The sequence below is a fragment of the Macrobrachium nipponense genome, chromosome 17 (genome assembly GCF_015104395.2).
Source record: "Macrobrachium nipponense isolate FS-2020 chromosome 17, ASM1510439v2, whole genome shotgun sequence".
Lineage (NCBI taxonomy): Eukaryota > Metazoa > Arthropoda > Malacostraca > Decapoda > Palaemonidae > Macrobrachium > Macrobrachium nipponense.
The window spans coordinates 27,823,194-27,843,193 of record NC_087210.1 but is presented as its reverse complement, the minus strand read 5'-3'; the positions used below and the strand labels follow the sequence as shown (position 1 = coordinate 27,843,193).

Here is a 20,000-nt window from a genome sequence, read left to right as displayed (position 1 = left end):
TGTTACAACAATTCATCTAACAATTAATATATGATCTTAGCGAAAGGACAACATTGCTTAGTTTGCAACCCCGTGGCAAAAGGAGCCGCTCGACAAAGGCGCCTTATATCACAGCAATCAAGCATAACACATATAAATTGAAACAATCCCCTTTTTTGAATGGTTTATAACCATTCAATGGTTTCATAACATAGAACAACGCTTCAAACACGTTTACAATGAACAGAAGTATTTGTTTAGTTTGTACTGTCCTTTAACTATATGTAAGAAGAAGGGATCTGTTTTAAATACCCCTGAATGATTATTAAAATTGCTGCAATCACTTATTTCAATGCATGCACTTTCAAGTAAACATCTCTCTACGTAATTATTCCGTTTCAGCAGTACTTGGGAACAATTCCACAAAATGGCGTCATTACATGGTTGATTATGGACATTAATGGCATTGCTACTATCATTTCTCCTGGTACTATATTTGTGCTGACTTTTTCGCATCTCAAGTTCCATATTCGACTGTCCAATAGAGTACTTCTTACATGAACATGGAATCTGATAAATAATACCTTCATCATATTTAGGACTATTTCTTATAAGATTGTTGCCTATTTTGTTGGGGAAAGAAAATACCAATCCCAAACCCAGCACTTTCAAAGGATGTACAATGTTTTCAAAGGTAGGGTGATAGGGTAAGACCAAATTACGTTGGGTTTCTCTAGTTGGTTTAGCATTAGAATAAAGATTTACGAGATAATCTTAAGACATTCTAGAACGTCTGGTTGTAAATCATTTTTAATAGGTTGTTACAGTAACTGACTTCCCTGTATTTCAATGACTAATGTTTATCTAACTGCTTATTTTTATTTTTGATTCTTATATTTTACTTTGAATGTACTGTAAACTTTGTGCAGTAGTTATTAAACAGCTCTCGATAAGGACCAGGGGAGGCCGAAACTGTTGAGCTAAAAGGAATTTCAGCTTTTCTTTTTCCCTGTGGACTACAACCTCATATATCTATCTTCGTGAAAAGGAAGACTAAAACCTCATTATATATATATATATATATATATATATATATATATTATATATATATATATATATATATATATATATATATATATACATATATATATATATGCATATACATGCATATACATATATATATGCATATACATATATATATATAATATAATATATCTATATATATATATATATATATATACATATACATATACATATATATATATATATATATAATATTATATATATATATATATATATATATATATATATATCTATATATACACACATACACTTTCTGCCTGTCATTTTCCCTGTGGTATTCGCTTATATAATGAGGTCACGTGCATCTATTGTGATTTATATATATATATATATATATATATATATATATATATATATACGTATATATATATTTATATATATATATATATATGAATGTATGTATGTATGTATGTATGTTAGTATTGTTATGGTGGCCTTCTGCTTACTATAAGTTACAAGAATTAATATGCTTTTCAACCCTTCTATAAATGATTATCTGCAGAACCTTACACCAGCCATAGGGCATCCCCTCTTACACAAACCTCGTGTAAAACCAAAATGAATAGATATATACCAGATCCAGGTTGTATGAATACCTAAAATTTCTTAGATGAAAAAAAAAAAAAATTTACTTTTCCCTTACACAAACTCTTCTAATAGGCATATTTTCAAAATAACCAAATATGTCTTCGAAAGGGTTATTTGATTTGATTTATATTAGATTTTTGGCACTAAGTCAAGCACTGAGGCAACTAAGGTCATTCAGCGCTGAAACGTAAATTGGCAGTAAAAGGTTTGAAAGGTGTTACAGGAGGGAAACCTCAATTGTTAGGAGAGAGTGGACAGTAAGATGGAAGAAAGAGAATATGAATGGAGGTACAGTAAAAGAAATTAAAGTTGTTGCAGTCAGGGGCGAAGGGACGTTGCAAAGAGCCTTAAGTAATGCCTACATTACACCGAATGAGGTGCACTGACGGCACTATCCTCCTACGGGGTCGAAAGGGCTATTAAACCTCATGATAGAAGGATCCTCAGCAAAACACCGAACACTTGAAGAGGAATAAGAAAAGACTAAACTTTATAAAAAATAACTTTATTCATGAATTAAAGATAGCCCTAAATGATGGTTGGCGCTAGAAACCGCATTCAACAATAATAACAAAACACAAGCATTCTCCATTCTCCTACATTAGCATTTATACCGACAGAGGGAGGAAGGAAAAGAGGAAACTCGCGGTGGCGAAAAACAATAGAAACATACGACAGTAGAAGGCAAAGATAAGAAAAATAACCCTTAATTCTGTTTATAACAACCAAATTCCTAAACCTAACTTACAGTAATATGCAAATCTTTAGCTAACACGCATATACATAAATACGATACTGTAAACTATATATGAATCCTTAGCTAACACGCTTGTACATAAATCCAATGCTAACACGCTTATACATCAATCTAATACTGTAAACTATATAGGAATCTGTAGCTAACACTTATACATCAATCCAATACTGTAAATTATATAGGAGTCTGTAGCTAACACTCTTATACATCGATCTAATACTGTAAACTATATAGGAATCTGTAGTTAACACACTTATACATCAATCCAATACTGTAAACTATATCTGAATCTGTAGCTAACACACTTATACATCAATCCAATCCGGTAAACTATATATGAATCTTTAGCTAACACGCTTATACATCAATCCAATCCGGTAAACTATATATGAATATTTAGCTAACATGCTTATACATCTATGTAATACTGTAAACTATATATGAATCTGTAGCTAACATGCTTATACATAAATCCAATGCTGTAGAGTATATATGAATCTTTAGCTAACACACTTATACATCAATCCAATACTGTAAACTATATATGAATCTTGAGCTAACACGCTTTTACATAAATCCAACACTGTAGACTATACTTGAAGATGATTCTGCCTTTTACCATCAGCAACTCGAAGCGTCTAATAAACCTGAGCGATAAAACTGGTCGATAAAACTGTTCATTATGAGCGCTTACCGGAGGTAAGTCTCCCTACGTCCATCACAGATTACACTTTTAAGTCGATTCTTCCGAATACCATCAAGAATCTATGTTCAGTGACACGACAGCGTCAATATTCTGGCTAAACAACTTTTAAATAGTTACGATTACCCGAAGTAAGTCACGCTACGGATGCAGCGCCTCAGTGGCGTGATCGGTAAGGTCTTGGCCTGCCACCTTGGTGGCCGCGAGTTCGATTCTCGGGCATTCCACTGAGGGGTCAGAGATGTGTGTTTTTGGTGATGGAAGTTCACTCTCGACGTGGTTCGGAAGTCAAGTAAAGCCGTTGGTCCCGTTGCTGAATAACCACTGGTTCCATGCAACGGAAAAACACAATACAATACAACAGCGAAGAGGTCCGAAGAAAGCTGCTACAGAGGTGAACGCCTTGATCAAAGCTTGCACAATAAATGATGATAGGGCCTCACACAGTACAGGACTCAAAATGACAGACACAGACGACGAATCGTTGAATGTTTGAATATTGTCCTGCCGCAGAAAACCACCAGGAAGCGGCCAGCAGCAAAAGTCGAGTCAAGCTGTGATGCTTTATATATTATTATTATAATAATAATAATACCTGCAGCAGCCGTCCAAAGGGCAGGCAACAGCAAGGCTCCAACACGCAGCAGACCTCTCGCTCAAACAAACTGGGACGGAACTCCTTTGTAGAGATGAAAATTCCATATAAGAAGCCTTCGTTGAATCACAAAACGACTCAAAAATATGAAAATAAAAGAGAAAATTATCCCCCATGGGTGTGTTATCAGTAGCAAGCAAAACACTTAGCGGTGGGTTGAAAAACAGCCCAAACTTTCATTTAGTGACAAAAAGTAAACAAAACTTAAGTAAAAGATTGTTACTGGGTCTTATATATATATATATATATATATATTATATATATATATATATATATATATATATATATATAGTATATATATATATATATATATATATATATATATATATATATATAATATATATATATATATATATATATAATATATATATATATATATATATATATATATTATACCGACTGATCTTTATCATTTACTTGGTCACAATGACGGCTTTAAATGAGCTAAAGAGCCTTTGACGTCTCCTATAAGGAGTGGGGAATTATATTATATATATATAATATATATATATAATTATATTATATATATATATTATATATATATATATATATATATATATATATATATATATATATAATATATATACATACGCACGTGTATATCTTATCACATTACCGTCATATATACGCATTAAGCTACAATTCCACTTTGGCTAACATATATGAAAATATATTAATTCGAGGTAGAGCGAATTAGATATTAAAGGACATTTGTAGCTTAATGTGTATATATATATATATATATATATATATATATATATATATATATATATTATGTATGTATATATATAAAAAAAAAAAGGTATAAAAACCACGAAGGAAAAATAAACAACGGAGTATTCGTTCGTGGCTTATACTTATATTTATGGATTTATCACGTTCCAAACTTTCGTGATTCAGTTATACATATATATATATATATATATATATATATATATATATATATATATATATATATATTATATATATATTAGATATAGATATTGATATATCTATATCTATCTATCTATATATATATGTATATATATATAGACATATATATATATATATATTATCTATATATATATATATATATATATATATATATATATATATATGTGTATGTGTGTGTGTATAACTGAATCACGAAAGAATGGAACGTGATAAACTCATAAATAAAGGTATAAGCCACGAAGGAAAACTCCGTTATTTATTTTTCCTTCGTGGCTTATACCTTTATATATATATATATATATATATATATATATATATATATATATTATATATATATACATATACATATAATACACACATACACGCATTAAGCTACAAATGTCCTTTAATATCTAATTCGCTCTACCTCCGAATTAATATATTTTCTTATGTTAGCCAAAGTGGAATTGCTTAATGCGTATATAGAATGACGGTAATGTAATAAGACATACACGTGTGTATGTATATATGTTACAACCTCCCAGGTTGCAGTACAGGTTTCTTTTTAGGTCTTTATATTCTCAAGGATTGCAGTCAGTAAATGTACCTCAGTGACAAGGAAGGACGGAAACAGAAACTCAAGAAAACTTAACAATATTTATTATAAACTAGAACAATGACTTAAATCAACCTTGTGAGATTAAATACACTTAATTGTACAGAATATTCAAGAGAACAAACACCTGGTTTCTCGGGAACTCACAAGAAAACCTAAGCTGAATACACTAAGCCCTAAACTAGAGAAAACCCCAAGAGAGAAAACATACTTAATATATAACAAGTTGGATCCAAATAAGGCTAGCCAATAATCAAATAACCTAATAATAATAAGGTAGAAGGAAGTAAGAGATGATAACAAGGCTGATTTAAATCAACAAAAGAAATAATAATAGTTTTACGTTAACCTAATAATAAGCCTTCCCCATCCTCCCCAAAACAAAAAAAATTATTCACATAGAATACATTTTTTTTATCAAATACTGTAAGGATCCTGAAATGGAAAGGAATTAACATAATTATAGAGATACAAAACCAGATCAAGATAAATATTTAAACAACCCTGAAAAATAAAGGTTATAAATATTATTACAGTACACATGACAAAAGAAGCATAGCTTCACGAAGAAAACTTTACCAAACCAGCCAATAGGGCACCTAAAGAAGGATTAAACCAAGACTCGAACGAGTACCAAAACAAAAAAAACTGATAGACCTTACCGAGGTTGAACATACAAAAACAATGCACTTAACCAAACTTACATCTAAACTAAACCCTAAGATAAAGACTCACTCATACTCACACACATGCTTGCCATCATATTTTACTATGCATTAATAGTTTTAATACAAACCCAATGAAGACACGAGAAGGGCGAGGGAGGGACAAAAGCCAAGATTACATACGAGAAAGGGCATCAGGAATACGGTTCTCAGATCCCTTAATATGTTTGATAACCAGAGAGAATTCCTGCAACTGCAATGAGCCCACCTTAAAATCCTCTGGTTGGATCCTTTCATCCGTTCGATGAACACTAGAGGATTGTGGTCTGTCCAAATCTCTATAGGGAAAGAGAAATTAGTAACATAAGGTTTAAAATGTAGCAGAGTGCGAACCAAGGCCAAGGCCTCCTTCTCGATAGTGGAGTAACTTTTCTCCGCTGCCAATAACTTACGGCTGAAGTAAGACACAGGACGACCTCTCCAGCCCCATTTCTCTGAAAGAGGACACCCCCAATGCCTACATCACTGGCATCCACCGCAATAATGAAAGGTTTCTGAAAATCAGGAGACATTAATATTGGGTTTTGACACCAACACCAGTTTAAGTTTGAATAAAAGACTCTTCACATTGAGGAGACCACACAAATTTCTGTCCTTTTTCTAATAGCTTAGTAAGCGGCTGAGCAATGTCCGAGAAGTTTCGGACAAACCGCCTATAATAGCCCGTCATGCCGAGAACTCTCCGAACTTCTCTGACATTGCACGGCCTCTTCAAATTTACAATGGCCTCAAGATTGGCTTGTTTAGGGGCTACCTGTCCCAAACCAACTTCATGACCCAAATAACATACTTTGGCCTTGCCAAATTCACACTTACCCAAGTTCACAACAAGACGGCGTCCTCAAAGCTTCAAACACTTTTCTCAACCTTACCATATGAGTTCGCCAATCATTGCTGTGAACAACTAGATCATCAATATAAATTTCAGTGCCTTCCAAACCAAAACACAAATGACTCTGTTCATAAGCCGCTGAAAGGTACATGCAGCATTTCTTCATCCCAAAAAGGCATTACTTTACATTCGTAAAGCCCAAAGGGAGTTACAAAAGCAGAAATTTCCCTGGCTCGATCAGACAGGGGCACTTGCCAATATCCTTTCAACAGATCCAACTTAGTAATAAATTTTGCAGACCCTATCTGATCGAGACAGTCATCAATGCGGGGCAAAGGAAAGGAGTCATTTTTAGTACTGGCATTAACCTTACGGTAATCCACACACATACGGTACTTCCATCAGACTTCTTTACCAGAACAATCGGAGAGCTCCAAGGACTTATTGAAGGTTGATGAGGTCATGCTCCAGCATATACTTTATTTCCTCCTCGACTATGTCCCTCTTCACTGGATTTAGTCGATAAGGACTCTGCTTTAGGGCCGGGGGAAGCACTGCCCACATCCACATCATGCTGAAGCAAAAACCTCGTCCTACCTGGCGAACTCTGAAATACTTCTGGAAAAGAACATTATTAAATTAATAATGTCCCTTTTCTGAGTAACTTCCAGATGGTCCAACCCTCCTTTCAAAACCTCTAGATTTTGAATATTATTAAAGAGAGCATCAGAAGACACCTGACCAATTAAATCCTCAAAGTTATCCTCTGGAGGCTCTACAACCATAAGACACAGGCTCATATACAATAGCTAAAGGATCTCTACCACATGAAATATAAGATTTTAATCTATTAATATGAAAGACCCGGCACTTTCGTTTGTCCCGGGGCTTCAATTTTCATAATTCACCTCAGACAATTTTCTCAATACCTTCCAGGGCCCCCTTATACCTTGGTTCGAGGAAATTGTCTGAGTCTGTACTCAACACCAATACTAATTCCCCAGGCTCAAACGACCGCACCTTGGTTTTCTTATCAAAATTTGATTTCATGACTGCTTGGGAGGAAGCCAAATTTTCTCTTGCAAATTTCCATGCAATGGCTAATTTCTTCCGTAAATTCTCTACAAATTCCACCACATTAATTTCTCCCCTCCCTCTGACCAGATGCAAGCAATTCGTGGAAAATTTCCAACGGACCACGTACCCTGTGTCCAAACACCAGCTCGAAGGGAGCTACACCTGTAGATAATTTGGATGGTTCCTTATAGCAAAGAGCAAAGGGAAGCCCTTTTTCCAATCCTCTCCTTGTTCATAGCAGTATTTCTTTAACACTGATTTAAGTGTCTGGTGGAATCTTTCCACCACACCCTGACTCTCTGGATGATAAGGTACGCTGGTAGTGTGCTGAATGGCCAGTTCAGCACACTTACCCCTAAATACCTTACTCGTAAAATTCGTCCACAGTCGGTCTGAATTTTACGAGGGAGTCCATATCTGGAGAAAAATTCATTAGATTCTCAAATACTGCTCTGGAGGTAATCTTTTCATTGGGTTGGGAAGGCCTCAGGAAATCTGGAAGCCCTGTCCATAATCGTCAGGAGATGAGTAAACCCAGTCTTTGTTCTGGGCAAAGGCCCTACCACATCTATTACCAATTCTACAAAAGGTTCCCCAATTGCAGGAATTGGATTTAAGGTGCTTTAGGATTACTTGATTGGGTTTTCCCCATCACCTGACAAACCTCACATTACTAACAAATTGTTTCATGATAATTTTAATCCTGGCCACGAAAACATTTTGCCACCTCTTGAAAGTCTTAAATCCTCCAAAGGTGACCAGGAAAAGAAAAAAATTTTTCATCTTTTGTGACAAACTCAAAACAGACTCCCTAAATTGTGAAGGAACCACAAATTTGTTCCACTCGAGAAGTCTTGTTCAGATCATGTGTAGATGGGCGACTAACTCTGTATAACAAACCTTTTACTACACAAAACCTTGGTTTAGTTAAATCGGCTGTGTCACCCAACTCAAAATCAAACTCTTGTTTCTGCGCCTCAATAAACGTGAAACGGTCCCCCAACCCCAGGTTGCAAAATATCACTAATCCTACTAGGACTATCTACTGGCCCGGGCCTTTCTAACTCTACTTCTCTAAAAAAACTACTTAAATCTAAGTCATCATCATTTATCAAATTAGCTGCCTTAGCAGATGCCCGTGGGTCATCATAGCCACTGGACTAAGCATCCCAAAGTCCGAAAATATGGATAATTCCAGAACCCTTATGGTCTAACATGGGTTTTGATTTCCCCCCCCCCCAAATTTCCCAAAAATACCATCAATACCTGGAACTGGGAGACTCCTCCCAACGCCCAAAGCCGAACTCAGTTACTTTAATTATTAATACCGGGAAGGATAACTCCACTTCTACCAATGGGAGTCTGAAACCCACTGTTTTCGGTTCGGGAACCCTGCCCAGAACCACATAATTCCTGAATATTTAACTTAAAACCATTTCTGATTTCCTTTTTAACACTAATGACCGAGCAGGACCCTGTTTGTCTCGCAAAAATTTTCACCTTAACGGACTCCTGAATCAGTAACCAAGTTCCTACCAGGCCACGATTATTGTTTATCTCGAGTCATGATTGTCTACCACCAGTTGAATTCACATTACCGCCATCACCCACTAATCATATTACCACTATCAATCACTGATGGATTATCAACCTTGGATTAGTAGGAGTCTCCTTGTTTGTAATTAAAGATATAGGGTTGTCAACATTGTTACCATTTCTCTGGAGATACCTCCTTCTGGCATTAACACTGAGACTGATAATGCCCGGGCTTATTGCACCAAAAAAAAGCAGGTCCCATTACCTCTGCTCACATTACCAGACATTAACCTGTTTTTTGGAAAAGACTCTAGTGTGCCCACCACTTGAGACTTTTCCCTGACTATTCTCATTCCTAGAATAGGTTGGAACACCTGAATGTTTTACCCTATTATCTACAACATTACCAGATTTATTATTAAAGTTATTTGCCTAGCACTGGAAATTTATAACCTGGGACCCAAAATTACCGGACCAGCTCGATGGGTCAAAACAAACTCATCGCAATCTGAGCCGCCTTACTTAGACTGACCGCCTTTACTTCTTCTAAGTATATCCTCAGCTCCTTACTACAATATTTCTTAATTCTTCCAACAGCATTAATTCCCTCAAGAAGAGAAAGAGGCCACCTGACGACTCTTTAGCCAATCATCAAATTGCTCTTCCTTGAGCCTAGCAAAACTCCACGAATGAAGGGAAACATGCTTAGAAAAGTTTCTAAATTTTAGGCGATAGGCCTCAGGGACAAGGTCATAAGCCTTGAGGACCAACGACTTCACTTTACTATAATCACGGGCTACACCTCCTCCAAGAATTATACACCCGGATTGCCTTGCCCACCAGCCACTACACTGAATTAAGACTGTCCACATCTCGGTGGGCCAAGACAACCTGGTAGCTACCCGTTCAAAAGCCTTAAAAAATTCAGGCACATTTCTCTCATCAAATACAGGACCAACTTCAGAGCTGCCCCTATATTAAATTTATCAGGAGATGGTCCACAGGGAGTACTTAATCTATTAGGGAGAACCTTGTAACCTAGCCAACTCCAAATTTACATTGGCCATCTCTAGCTCATGCCGCCTCACCCTCTCGTTCTCTTCAAACTCGAGCTTCATTAACTCTATCCTCTTACAAATTAAACTATATTCACTGTCCTCCTGGGACACTACAGGCTGTGCTGGGGCTACATTCACTGGGACAGGGGTTTTCTACATAAATGGGTTAGTGGACACATTAGCTTTAAATTGCAAATTAGCCTGTCCTTCAAAAATTGTTCCAGTACGAGGAGGATCTTCAAAACAAAGAAAGACCTGGATTCACACTAACATCCTCAATCACACTACCCTCTCGTTCTGAGTCATATCACCAACACTGTCAAAAATCCCTAACTAAATTTTCTCCTTCAGCCATACCTTGAGCTACCTTACTTTTCACAGCTATAAAGCAACTGGGCCTAGTGTTTGCAGCCCTGAGTGGCACACCTAACCACGAGCACGCTCACCAAATACTCCTTATTCAGAACAGGAAGATGCCTAAGGCAATCTGCCGACCCCAAAAACTCAGCTGGATCAAAAATAAATTCCTCCATGGTTCCAAAATTAAAGGGGGAGTAGGCAATACCCAAAACAAAGCAACAAATACTGCTAAATCCACCAAGCGCTGTTCCGCCAACCAAACACTGAGAACACCTGAGTGCAATCCTGTCACGGTCGCCAACTGTTTACAACTCCCATGTTGCAGTACAGGTTCTTTTTAGGTCTTTATATTCTCAAGGATTGCAGTCAGTAAATGTACCTCAGTGACAAGGAAGGAGGAAACGGAAACAGAAATCAAGAAAACTTAACAATATTTATTATAAACTAGAACAATGACTTAAATCAACCTTGTGAGATTAAATACACTTAATTGTACAGAATATTCAAGAGAACAAACACCTGGTTCTCGGGAACTCACAAGAAAACCTAAAGCTAATACACTAAGCCCTAAACTAGAGAAAAAAACCCCAAGAGAGAAAACATACTTAATATATAACAAGTTTGGATCCAATAAGGCTAGCCAAAATAATCAATACCTAATAATAATAAGGTAGAAGGAAGTAAGAGATGATAACAGGCTGATTTAAATCAACAAAAGAAATAATAATAGTTTTACGTTAACCTAATAATATATATACTATATATATATATTATATAATATAATTTCCTCACAGTGCTACCTCGCCCCTTTCCCATCTCCTTATAGTGACGACAAAGGCTCTTTAGCTCATTTAAAGCCGTCATTGTCTCCAAGTAAATGATAAAGATCAGTCGGTTATCGACTCGTGTACTTTGTCATCAATAAAATAATCATGGACATCAGAAATACCATCGAGACCAGACTTACCTCAGATGCCCTTTGCGTCGATGACATACGATGCAACACCGGTAACCTCTCGTAAAAGTGGAGAGAGTAACCACGACAGCGCTTTTATGCTCGCTTAGGCCCATTGTCTTCTCATCCCAGTAAGAAATCCTGTTCATTTTATGGCCGTGCTGCTACCTTTCCCTCCGCCATTGACTGGTTATGATGCGGCCACTCAGGAAATCAAGGGAGAGGATGCAAATGCACTGTGGAATTATTTATGTTCTTGACCCTCTATTGGCCGGCGCTTTATATTCAGGTTTTTCTACTTTTCGCTCATGGACGCTATACTTTATATGGAAGAAACTATTCATTTATTTTGTGTTTCATGAGAATGGGTGCACATTGCGAAAAATAATGATACTAGTGATAATGATAAGTTTTATTGAAAGTAATTGCTGCCTCAGCTGCGTTAATTTTATAAAAGCTTTTCTCTATTTTTCTAATTATTGTTTTCTCATTGTTGCTTAAACAGGTGAGGAACGCACTGAAGGTTGACATGGCTCAAATAGGTAATAGTTAAAGTCGATTTGAGCACTTGCTTTCCGTGATGCCGGCGAAGTGATTCTGGTTCCATTTAGATGACCCATGAACAATGAAAAATTTAAAAAATATATGCAAAAAGGAGAGTAAATCACTTGGAATTTTATCAGGAAGAAGCTATACCTCGGCTGCTTCATTTATTGGGGTTGTTTGTGTTGATTTTTTTTTTTTTTTTTTTTTTTTGTGAAAACGTGTGTTGGCTTTGACGTCTATACCGCCTGTGGTGTTTGCGTATGGTAACACTGCGTCCCGGGCTTTAGATAGTTATGCTATATGTAAGTTTTAGGTAAATAAAAGGACATCTGGGTGTACATATGCAACTAAGAGTGCTTTAATAATTTACTGTAAGCGAATTACACCGTTAATAATCGAAATAGGATATTATTATTATTGTTGAGTGTAAGCTGAATGTAACCTAAAGCCCGGGACGCAGTATTACCATACGCAAACACCACAGGCAGGTGGACAGATGGAAAAAAAAAACGAGTATAGGCTCACGTCAGTCTATCAGTTGAGTCCCCAGATATTCTCACGTTCGAGATTTTTTTTTTTTTTTTTTTTTTTTTTTTTTTTTTTTTTTTTTTTTTCTTCCTTCGAAGGCCGACGGTCTGAATCTTGGTTAGCTTATCAGATGCAGACCTGACGGAGAACAAAAAGAAAGAAGGCCAATTGAAAAACATGGGACGTGATCTTAAGTAGGCTAAATCCACTGCTAGAAATAAGAGGGCGCCGTAGGATTCAGGGTAAACGGAGACCCGGATTTTAAAGGTCCAGTGTTACAATTTTGGTCAATTTGCGTTCATGCTGAATCGAAGTACGTTTCGGGAGTGTTTCTTTAATCGATATTTGCTTTTCTTACTGAAATTATGTGTATCTTATATGTATATTATATATATATATATATATATATATATATATATATATATATATATATATATATATATATATATATATATATATATATTATATATATATTATATATATATATTAGATATATATATTATATAATATATATATATATTATATATATATATATATATATATATATATATATATATATATATATATATATATATATATATATATATATATATATATATATATATATATATATATATATATATATATATATATATATATATTATATATATATATGTATATATATATATATATATATATATATATATATATATATATATATATATATATATTATATATATATATATATATATGTATTTATATATATAATCTTTTATGTCACTAAATAGCGTGTGACAATATATTTAGCCAAGGCCACAGGAAAGGAAAAATAAAAGGAGTACCGAGCGCTTTCGTGTTATTTCAACATATTTTCGAGGTACAATGCTAAAAAGAACATCTAACAAAGTAAACATAAAAACTGAAAAAATTGAAACACAAGTATTCAAAGTCCGGTTACAACCAGTACAGCAGGTACAGAACAGTTCAACAGGTGATTGAAAAGAAACAACCCTACAAGTCTCGTTAACAACAAATGGGTCCAGTTTGTACATACCCTGACTTACATTCATTTAGTCACTGTTATATTTGATAAAAGCAGATTCAATAATATTCCTACGAGTTATATTATTACAATATAAAACAACTTTTGCCTCTCCCAATGAATCATGAAAGCGCTCGGTACTCCTTCTTTGATTTTTCCTTTGGCCTTGGCTAAATATAATATATATATATATATATATATATATATATATATATATAGTATATATATATGTGTGTGTGTGTGTGTGTGGGTTCGTGCGCGGGCACGGTGCGCTTAAAAAATCAACAGTAGATGGACGAGACTTCAGGATATAAACGAGTACCGCAGGAAAAATAAAAGGCAGAATTCGTAGCCAAGCGCTTTCGTCCTTCAATAAGACATCGTCGAGGCACAAGAAAAGAAAAAAAAAAGAACAAGCGAAAGAAAGCGCTCGGCTACAAACTTCCTGCTTATCATTTTCTCTGGTATCCGTATATATATATATGATAGTAGTATAGTTATATATATATATATATATATATATATATATATATCTATGATATATATATATAAATATATTATATATAATATCTATATATATATAATATGGGTATCTATATTATATATATGTTGTATATATATATATATATGATATATCTATATATATATAAAAGTGTATATATATATACTATTATATAGTATATATATATATGGTATTATATACAACCCTATTTGTCTATCATATTTTATGGTATTGAAAGAACCTGAGGGGAAAAGGAAGGGAAAAAGCAGAGGGGAGGGAGGGGAGGGGAGGTGAGGAGAAGGGAGGGAAAGGGAGAGCCGCGCATTTTCATAAATGATCTTTTCTTAACCTAGACACTTTAGGGATGGGTATCTTGAGGTGGTATTTGGACTGGATGTTGTCGTAGAACTGGAACTAGAATATGAGATTTAGTCCTGATGCCAAGCCCTGGCACCTATGAGATCATTCAGCGCTGAAAGGCAAATTGAGAGTAAAGGAGGTTTCAAAGATGTAACTGGAGGAAGAGGGTGGAAAGTAAGATGGGAGAAAGAGGATATGAACGTTGGCACAGTAAAAGGAATGAAAGGGTTTGATGCAAAGAACCTTAAGTAATGCCTACAGTGCACCGCGTGAGGTGGGCTGGCGCGCTCGGTGGCCACGGCTGGTGGCACTACCTCCCTACGGGTAGGGGGGAGGCGGTGATGTGTTGTAGGCCTCCCGGTTTGGCTTCGGTTCGATCTGGCTGCTTTTTCTTGTTAAAATTGTCCTTTATTTGTTATCATGCTAAGTGTTTGATGCGTATATTTACATATTTATTCAAATAATTACTACAAATTTAAAAGTAACTGTTGGCGTAAAATTATAGCAACGTAATAAATAAAAATATAGTCCCCCAATATAATGGAAGTAAATGAATGAGGTTTACTTATTTTAGTTTATATATTTGAATGAAACCAAAAAAATGGGTGTAAAGTCTTGCCGTTCTGAGCACGTGACATAATTTTAAAATTAATGATAGTCTACAATATTTATTTCATTAGAATTGTTTTTTTGTACGAAATCACAAAAAAAAAGCCAAAAGTTATTTCCTACCCCGTGGCGTAATCTTTGGAGCTTTCCAATGTGCATACTTATATATTTTTTTATTAGACCTGTTTTTACGCGTCTTGATGTCTGAATTGCTGATTCAGATCTCTGCGAAAATGAAAATACTTCTCCTCGGCACGTAGCGCAGTCTCGGGAATGACATTCTTCGTGGCGTTTACTTTTTTCTGGCTGTTGCTGCCGAAAAATCCCCAGCGAGCGAGTGAGGCAAGAGGGATGTGTGTGTGTGTGTGTATGTATGTGTGTGTGTGTGTGTGAGCAGTTCGCCGGGTATGAGCTCGGTTCGTCGTTTGTCGATAAGCCGTCGTCAGGTGGTGGAAGCAGCAGGTGACTCTCCAAGATTCAGGTGACACTCTCTGGCTCTCGGAAATTAGAAACGGACAGGGGCATCGATTTCGTTCCTCTTCAACCATTGATGAAGAAGAAAAAGAAGAAGAAGAAGAAGACGAAGAAGACGGTGTTGTTATCAGCCGGTGTTCGCTTTCTTCGGAGGCACGAGTAAGGAGACTAAAATGTTGGCCTCTTTTTCGAAGGTACGGCACCCAAGATGTTGAGCCTTCCCCCCCCCTCCCTTTTTTTTTTTTTTCCTCCTTTTTTTTTTTTTTCCTCCCCCCCCCCCTTTTTTTTTTTAATCGTCGAAGTAATTCATATGTTGACCTTTTCAAAAATGGAAGTTTGGGACGTTAAGGTGTTGCTGTTTTTTCGAAGTAGGGTCTCACTAAAATGCTGACCTTTTTACGAACTTGCAGTCATTTAAATGAACTTTTTCAAAAGCACTGAATCAAAGCGTTTGATCTTTTTCGAAATTGTGGGGACATTCAGCTGTTGTCCCTTTTTTTTATGGCAGTCACAATATTGTTGATTTTTCCAGATTTAAGGTAATATGTGCTTTAAGTTGTGGCCCCTTTTTTCGGCTGTTACTTGAAAACTGGATATTTTGAGTTTACTTTTGAATCTAGTGTTATTAGCTATTTATCATCCTTAACGGCCAGGACCGTTGGCCTGTTATATTAGCGAAGGTATAAACTCATTGTTTATCTCAAAGAAACATGGCCATTTTCAGTTTTCTGTAAAAGAAAACTATTGAGATGGCTTTTTCTGTTCGTCCTCAGAACTTAAAAATTACTGAGGCTAGAGGGCTGCAAATTAGAATGTTGATCATCCACCTTCCAGTCATCAAACATACTAAATTGCAGGCCTCTAACCTCTGTAGTTTTTTTTTTTTTTTTTTAAATAACATTAGCCATGGATCGTGCGTCTGGCATTGGTAAAGTGCCAGCCGCCGAATCATCTTCACTAGACCTCACTTGGGGAAAAACTAAGTGCTGCCCGGTCGTGGCTGAGAGTTTCATACTGCATCATATCGAGTGTCATACAGCGTTATACGCTGTACGGAAAACTCGATTGCGCTGAAGAAACGTCGGCGCATTTTTTACTTGTTATACGGTGCAAATACCAAGACCTTGACTTGTCTTCGAGTGAGCAGAGGCAAGAATGAATACTCTTCCTAACTTTCTCTACTCGAGAGTTCGAAACATTTGAAAGCTTTCAAAGATTTCGTCATTTCACAGCACCTCGGGCTTAGGCAGGCATCTACTTAAGCCAGCACTTTCACGATGTTACTTACCTAGGTTTAATTTTAGAGGTTAGTCTAGTCTTGTCTAATGAAATCGGATTTAGTATTTAATCACTTTGAGCCACTAACTGGTGCATATCTCTGGTCATTCAATTAATTCTGATTACATTTACAAAGAGTTATTGAGCAGACGATCAAGATGCGAGATTGTGTTTGCGCTGTCACTTATTCTAACAGATGATATAGTTCTCTCAAGAGCTTCTCACCCGTTAGTACTGCTTTACATGCCAGCATCGTATCCGCACAGATTTTCAGCATATTGAAATCGCCTTCTGTGGTAATTCATTTATACCAAAAATTCGTAGTAAAGTTGTTCTCATCAAGACGAACTCAGACAGTTTGTTAATCACGTGTCCATACTGCTTACCACAAAACTTGAAGTCATATATATCTTGAATTGTAACGTCCACAAACCAGTGTGTATCTTAAATCATGATGTACCCTCACGAAATATTTGATCTTAAATCGTGACATACTCGCACCAATTAGTTCGTCACAAATCATGATATATCCTCACAGTTGGATTATCGTGGGTCTTTATTACCCACCCAGGAATGATCAAGTCATTTGGAACCCACTCGGGCTTCTTATCGCGAGCCGTGGTACAGCAACACGACGTCACCTACAAGGGATTTCTCCTTTCATGACTTGTCCAGTAAGAGAGCATATCACGAATTGATACACCCAATCATGCGTAGTTCAAATCTTAATATAGAAAATGACGCAACCCATCAATTTTGTACCCTAAGTCATTTTGTTACCTTTTTGATTGCGTAAAAGGGATATTCCGTTTTAAAATTAATGCCATAAACATAGAATGGCCGTTCAACTTAACTGTCTTAGCCATGCTGTACCTCGATTGGTTTTGGAGGTGACGTCAGGGCAACACCCATTTCGACATGTTATGAACTTATAACTGTTATAAGAGTTGACACAGCTGCACAGTTTCATTATCTTTTATTGTAATTCACTTAAACCAGTTGTTTGTCAGGTCACAGCATTGCCACAGAGCCTGTAGGCCCTCAGCGTTTTAACCAATAGCTCGACATCAACAGTAAGGTTGACAGCTGTGCAGCTCTGCACTAAGTAGGGTACTCTTATGTCAAGGTGCCTACACTGTAGGCTTTACTCTGGTGCTATGCTATAATGTACGAAACGGGTTTATCTCAGGTGACGAAGTAACCTTACGTGTTTCATATCACGCAGTATCAGCTCTTTGCTGTCCATATCATGTAATGGGAAACCCCAAAAAGTAACTTCATAAGAATAATGATCACGTTCTCATACCTCTGTTTATGTGATATACCAGTTATCAGCATAGTTTGATTATCCAAAGGCATCATGTGCCAGCGCAATCTGAAGTCACTAGTTACCGAGCATTTGTTTATTTATGGCTGTGATGCACTATTTAATTTTCCTCGAATGAAGTGATCAAACAAGTTACAAATTTGTTATCTGACGTTACAAATATGAGTTCGTCTTTTGTTCTAGGAATAATGCTTCCATATAGAATTTACTTACTACATAAGGAATAATATCAAGGATTGTCCATTTAATTATCTTTATACAAGGCCAGCGTTTTGTAATAATTGCCTTTAGCATGTTCCATATCTATCTGCTACGGAAAAGATTAGAGCCAGTCGTTATTCGTAACAGACTTGAGACATCATTGACTATACTCTGTTTTTTTCCATCTGTCCATCCGCCTGTGGTGTTTTGGCATGGTAACACTGCGTCCCGGGCTTTAAATAGTTACGCTATGTGTAAGTTTTAGGTAAATAAAATGATATCTTGGGTGTACATTTGCAACTGAAAAGTGTTTTAATACTTTACCGTATGCAAATTACACCGTTAATATTCGAAATAGGATATTATTTAAAGCCAAGGAAGCAGTGTTACCATGCGCAAACACCACAGGCGGATGGACAGATGGAAAAAAACAGAGTATAGGAAAAGTAGTGATAGCGAAGATGAAGATGACGCTTCAAGGGAATGAAGTAAGATTGTTAGCCCCTTTAATTGACCACTTTCAATAGGTGCTTCGGGCCCTCCACACATAGACACGTCCTTATCTTATGTCTGTCGGTCAGTTCATGTTTTTAATCCTTTCATTCGTCAGTATCTTTTATTAGTCGTTTGCTCTCTGTATTATGATGCTGCGTCTCTGGGAAGTACATCTTGTATCTCAAATTTCCCTCTCCGTATAGGGGTAGTGGGGGCACTGCCGTCAGTGACCTATGCGGTGCACTGTAGGCATTACTTCAGATTCTTTGCGGCGTCCCTCCGGCCCCTAGCTGCAACCCCTTTCTTTCCTTTCACTGTACCTCCATTCATGGTCTGTTTTATATTTCTCTCCACTTTCTCTTAGCAATTGTTTCATAGTGCAGCTGCGAGGATATCCTCCTGTTGTACCTTTCAAATCTTTCTACTTTTCATTTCCCTTTCAGCGCTGAATGACCTCATTGGTCCCAGCGCTTGGCCTTCGGCCTAAGTTCTGTCTTCCATTCAACTTCACACATTTAAGCGCCGGAATGATATATGATAATTATATTGGGTTCATCTTCTGCTTCCCCCACTTTGCAAGTGTCTCTCGTGGAGGCGATGGAGGTGGTACTAGATTTTGAAGGAGGTTCGTTACGACCGCCGCCTGCTTTCACGCCCACAAATGATGATCTATGGCGTTTGTATTTGGCTGATTAGGGAGCGATGAAGCCCAAAGAATGATATATACTTCATCTGTTTTCCGAGATGACGAATTTCGATCCCCTTATAAAATGCGGCTCTGGGGCTGAGAGAGGAGGAGCGGGTGACTCCACTTATGGGTGGC

General features: G+C 36.5%; 1 protein-coding gene across 1 annotated transcript in view; it reads left to right on the top strand.

Moving 5' to 3' along the window:
- LOC135196147 (uncharacterized) overlaps positions 1 to 20,000 on the top strand; it is an 805,200-nt gene that overhangs the window by 74,731 nt on the left and 710,469 nt on the right.